Here is a 5,366-nt window from a genome sequence, read left to right as displayed (position 1 = left end):
TAAACAGAGAGTTACACGGGTTAAGGACACGGGCGTGCATAACCATACAGGCTACCCACACGGGCGTGTCCCAAGCCACACGGTCGTGTGACCCTGTTTTGATGAAAAAAATTTTAGGTGTCGTAGAATTTTTTAAAGTTCTCGATTTAGTCCCGAACCACCTCTAATGCATGATTTGGACCTCGTAGGCCCCTTTCTAGGGACGATAGGAATGTATGTGAAAGTTTTAAATTTGGATGGAAATTAATTTACGTCTCAGTTTTGTATGATTGCTTGTGTATAAGTCCGGTAATGCCTCGTACCCTATTCTGACGTTAGATACGGGTAAAGGGTGTTACAATTTTCTGTAATTAATTTAATAATATTTTCTCCAATCTATAATCCATTGGGTACAATCCTCGGAATACTTACCAATGTTTCATTGTAAACTTTACTATATTAAAATTTGACCCTTACGTTTGTGGACACTACTGATTGAATTTATTATATTTTTGGTGTGATATTTTTACTATAAATGACAACTCGTTTATAGGCGATCAATCGTCGAATCTTAATGTGTGACATCACATTAAGTTGCCGAAGCAACTTAGACTATTTCAACATAATTACACCATGTTTAATTTATATTTGTCAATAACATAACAAATAAATCATTTAATAAAATCATTCACATGCATTTATAAAACTTAAGATCTTATTTCATCTAATTAAGTGGTCATGCTAAGTCAAAATCTAATTTAGGATACTAATTCAAACTTATTGTCAAAATTCAAGGTTATGCCTTGAGACAGAGGACTCCATGTCTCAAGACATGCCATAAATTATTTTAGAAATTTTAGCTTCGATGTTAACTAGTAAGATCAATTTTATTGTTTCATGAATTGTTTTAATTAATAAACCAATGTTTAAATAATAACAATTTTATAGAATAAATGAGTAACTCGTGCATTGCACATGATAGAAATTAGTAAGATTATATAATAAAGGTTAAATTTTAGTTTTAGTTCCTATATGCCTAAAATTTAAACTTTTTTATAATATCAAAAGCTATGAGTGTAATAGGAGCATATATCGGCAAAAGGATCACCCTAAGATGATCAACTCATGGCTATTGATAACAAATCAAATCAAATGATTTTACTTCTCAAAATTTTTTTTACTTGCTCTTACGGAGACAATGTCAAAATGGTTGAAAAAATCAATCATTCACAATCACTGATGAAGGATTCCTAAAAAACTTAAGGATTAGTACCCGTTTTAGAAATCAAACGAGTTTGATCTTATACATACGCAAGGTAATAAAAGAAAAGAAAGAAAGAAAATACCTTTCATTACTCGTTTAGGAATAACTAAATCATGGGATGTTGGAGTATTACAGAGGGACTATAACAAATCCTAGTATTTAGGGTTACGAAGGTGTGGCCAAAGCACATATTGTGTTTTTTGGCTTGTGCTTCTTGGTAGCTATCTGGTGTATTGGGATTTAGAAATTTTTTATGATGAGCGCAAGGGAAAACCTTCTTCGGATTTGCCCAAGATTTTTGGAATTCATTTATTTTTCTTAGAAGTGGCTTGGCTTTGTCTTTGATACATTTCATGTAACAAAATTGTGTGATCGTGGGACATGGGTGTTCGACCTTTATAGACTAACTGGTAAGGTACAACTTGTATATTCAACTTAAGGTGCGGAAGATTTTGATCTTTTTGTTATGACACATAATTAAGTTTTTTTTTTGACATTATAAGATAATGATTAAATTTTAGATATAATATAATGATTAAAATTTAATTCTAACCCTTGTACTTATTTTTTAAAAATTATATAGAATGCTCAAATTTAATCATTATATTATGCTCAAAATTGAGATTTAATCTTTATATATATATTTTTGTATAATTTTTATTAATTAATTTAAATATGTTATTTTAATTAAGATGTATTAATAACTTAACATAATTAGACCAAGAAAATTAATTCTTTATGGTACTAAATTCAAATATACGAAAACTACGAAAATTTTGAAATCCCCAAACTAACAACACTTAAACCCTTCTCTGTTTTCTCCCTCGGTTCTTTGAAACTAACTGCCTTAAACCCTAACTGTCCTCATGACCCTAACTAGTCTCTCCCGCCAAAAACCACCGTCGCTCTTTATCACCGTCAGATTCCTCACTCGCCACCTTTCCACCTCAAAACTCCGTGACCATTACTCCTTCCAACCACCACCATCCCTTTCTTTAGATCCTCAGAAATCTAAGTCCAATTCTAACTCACATAAAAAGCAGAAACCCAAATACAGACCCCCGTCGTCCCTCGATCAGATAAAGCCGATATATTCCGATTTGCCCTTCGATTTCCGGTTCAGTTACACAGAGAGCAGCCCCACGGTGAGACCCATCGGGTTGAGAGAGCCAAAGTACTCCCCTTTCGGACCAGGTCGATTGGACCGTGAGTGGACCGGGTTTGTGCCCCTGCTGTGGACCCGAAGGTGAAGTCGCTGGAGGGTACTGAGGATCCGAATTTAGAGGCAAAGAGGAAGCTATTGAGGGGCAGGATTCAGGGGGCACCTCTTACTGAGGCTGAGAGGAAGTTTTTGGTAGAAAAATGTCAGAGAAATAGAAATAAAAGGCAAATAAATTTGGGTATTGTGTACAAGTTTCAATTTTTCTTCTTTTTTTACTTTTCCCCCAATAATTCTGGTATTGTAGCTTAGTATTTTTTTTATTTGTTCTTCTTTTGGTTTTTGGAATTTGTATGTGGGTATGGGTCGTTGGTTTGTAATATCAATTGAGGTGTTTTATTTGGGTTTACGTTTTTGTTGGTTTTGTTTGATGTTTATTTGAGCTTGATAATATACTTTGATGTCATGATTCTAAAATTAGAAGAAAAAAAATATGATCAAATAAGGTATTCAGAAAATCTTAGATATATTTGTTATGACCTGTTATATAATGGATCACTGAAGATTAGTTTTCAAAGGTCTAAAAACTCATGTAGGAAACTGTTATGTACTATTGAAACTCTTGTAGAAGAAATGCTATTTTATACATGGCAAAGCTCCCTGTTAAGTGGTTTGCTTGTGATTGGATTGATCCCCTTCAACTTATTTTCAATGTTTTCATTGCGTTTGCTATCCTTCATCTCACAGGTTATCTTATAGCATGGTTTTCTGTTGTCTTCATCTGTAGGGAGAGATGGTTTAACACATAACATGCTGAATGATATTCATAATCATTGGAAATTTGCTGAAGCAGTGAGGATTAAGTGTCTCGGGGTACCCACTGTCGACATGAAGAATGTTTGCACGCAGCTTGAGGTATTTGGTTTACTGCAAGCAGTTTTAAGGGAAAGGATTTCCTTTTTTGTATAGTATCTTTAAGTTTTCGGATGTGATCCGTTTCCCATTCTATGGTCTCCTGTGTCTCATGCATGTGTTTTGTGTTGACTATTGATTTATAATATTATGTACTTGATTTTCATATATCATGAATTGAATTATTATCTATGCAGATAACTATGAGATATTTACTCTCATCATGGAGTTTGAATAACTATTGCAGGATAAAACATTTGGAAAGATCATTCAGAGGCATGGTGGTACACTTATATTGTACAGAGGCCGGAATTATAATCGCAAGAAAAGGCCTGTAATTCCTTTAATGTTGTGGAAACCTCAGGAACCTGTTTATCCTAGGTTGATTAAAACTACTATTGATGGTCTAAGTATTGAGGAAACAAAAGAAATGAGAAAGAGAGGACTGGCTGTTCCTGTTCTAACAAAACTTGGTACCCTTTGTTTCTTCCTGTTGGCTTCTGGCATAATGCATGCTTTTACGTGGTTACTTATTGCAAATAAAATTTGCAGCCAAGAATGGATATTATGGTAGTCTAGTACCCATGGTGAGAGATGCATTTGTTGTCAGTGAGCTGGTGCGTATAGACTGCACGGGATTTGAAAGAAGTGATTACAAGAAAATAGGCTGCAAACTCAGGGTAAATATTATATTTCTTATCTGATACTTTTAATAACATACACATGTTTTCTTCCCCGTTACATTCAAGATCAATTGAACTTTCAGTCTTACATATCTGCATTTTCTATGGCTTTGTGAGCTTTTTTGTGTGTGGAGAGAGATAAATTTGCTACTAGTTAGTTTGCACTTGGTTCCTTGCATTCTCAAATTAGCATCTTATTATGGAAAACAAAATGGAGTTCGTACTGCTTCAGTGCCAATGCTATTGTGCATGTTAAAAAGGCTTATCGTAGTAGGAACTGGAAATTGGCAAATATGAGATAGTGTTTTTTCTTCATCATCAAAAAGGACCTCTACTACTAAAAAGTGGTTGGGTGCAATAGTAAGGCACATTACACTCCTAAAGGGAGGACCCAGGTTCGAACCTTAGACACACTGTTGGAAGGGGCAGCCACATACCCCAAACATAGACCGTAAATCAGACATGAAGAATACCAAAATAAAAAGGACCTCTGCTGTCTTGTGCAATTGTTATGCCTTTCAATATTGAATTTAATCAGCTAACTTTAATTTTCATATAGGACCTGGTTCCCTGTATCCTTGTGACATTTGAAAAGGAGCAGATTGTGGTATGGAGAGGACAAGACTATAAGCCTCCAGAGGATGGGCATTTCTTCACCGACCGAGAATTTTTCGATGACCCAGGTTGTGATATGGAGAGATCTGATGAATAGAGGTATTCTTCATCTGTATTTGTATGTGCACCCCATATGTAACCATTTATGTCTTCTCACTTATCTAAGAAATGGAATGGTTGAAATTGTACAATCAAAGACCTTGGAGAAATGCATGATTAGATAAAAGATATATGTCTGTTATTGCACAGACTACTCAGGATTCTCACAGCATCAAAAGCACATGCACTGTATTTGTCAGAGCTTAGATCAAGAATATAGAATTGCATCAACGAAGATGCAAGATTGCATCTTCGTCTTCCATTTCCTAATGCTATTTTGTCTTTAAACATTTTGTTCAAAATCCAACTGTTAGGAGATTAATGCTAAGTGCCAACTTATTCTTGAGTTAGGAGTCTTCAATTGGTTGTTTTCTACTTTGGTAATAATTGCTTTTCTTTTCTTTTCAAAGTGAGCAAAGTTGACACTCTAAACAAAACATTATATTTCTGAACAATATCATCAATATATATATATTTCCATCGGAACAATATGCACTCATTACTTAACTTGTTGAAGAGATGAAATAAACCTAAACGAATGCATCCCTCCAATCTTCAAGTCTTCTACAAGTATCAGGTGTCCCTTTCAAAAATCTTATGGCGGCATTTTCATTTTCCAGTAAAAAGTGTAAAGCTTTGATTATTTAGTAGAATA

At 34.4% G+C, this 5,366-nt stretch overlaps 1 pseudogene; it reads left to right on the top strand.

Annotated features, from left to right (window-relative positions):
* The first annotated feature begins 2,022 nt into the window (after positions 1 to 2,022).
* Positions 2,023 to 5,057, top strand: LOC107955320 (CRS2-associated factor 1, mitochondrial-like; annotated as a pseudogene).
* Positions 5,058 to 5,366: the final 309 nt, after the last annotated feature.

Source organism: Gossypium hirsutum, chromosome A07 (genome assembly GCF_007990345.1).
Source record: "Gossypium hirsutum isolate 1008001.06 chromosome A07, Gossypium_hirsutum_v2.1, whole genome shotgun sequence".
NCBI classification, from domain to species: domain Eukaryota; kingdom Viridiplantae; phylum Streptophyta; class Magnoliopsida; order Malvales; family Malvaceae; genus Gossypium; species Gossypium hirsutum.
The sequence above is the reverse complement of the archived record's forward strand: the minus strand, read 5'-3'. Positions and strand labels throughout refer to the sequence as shown.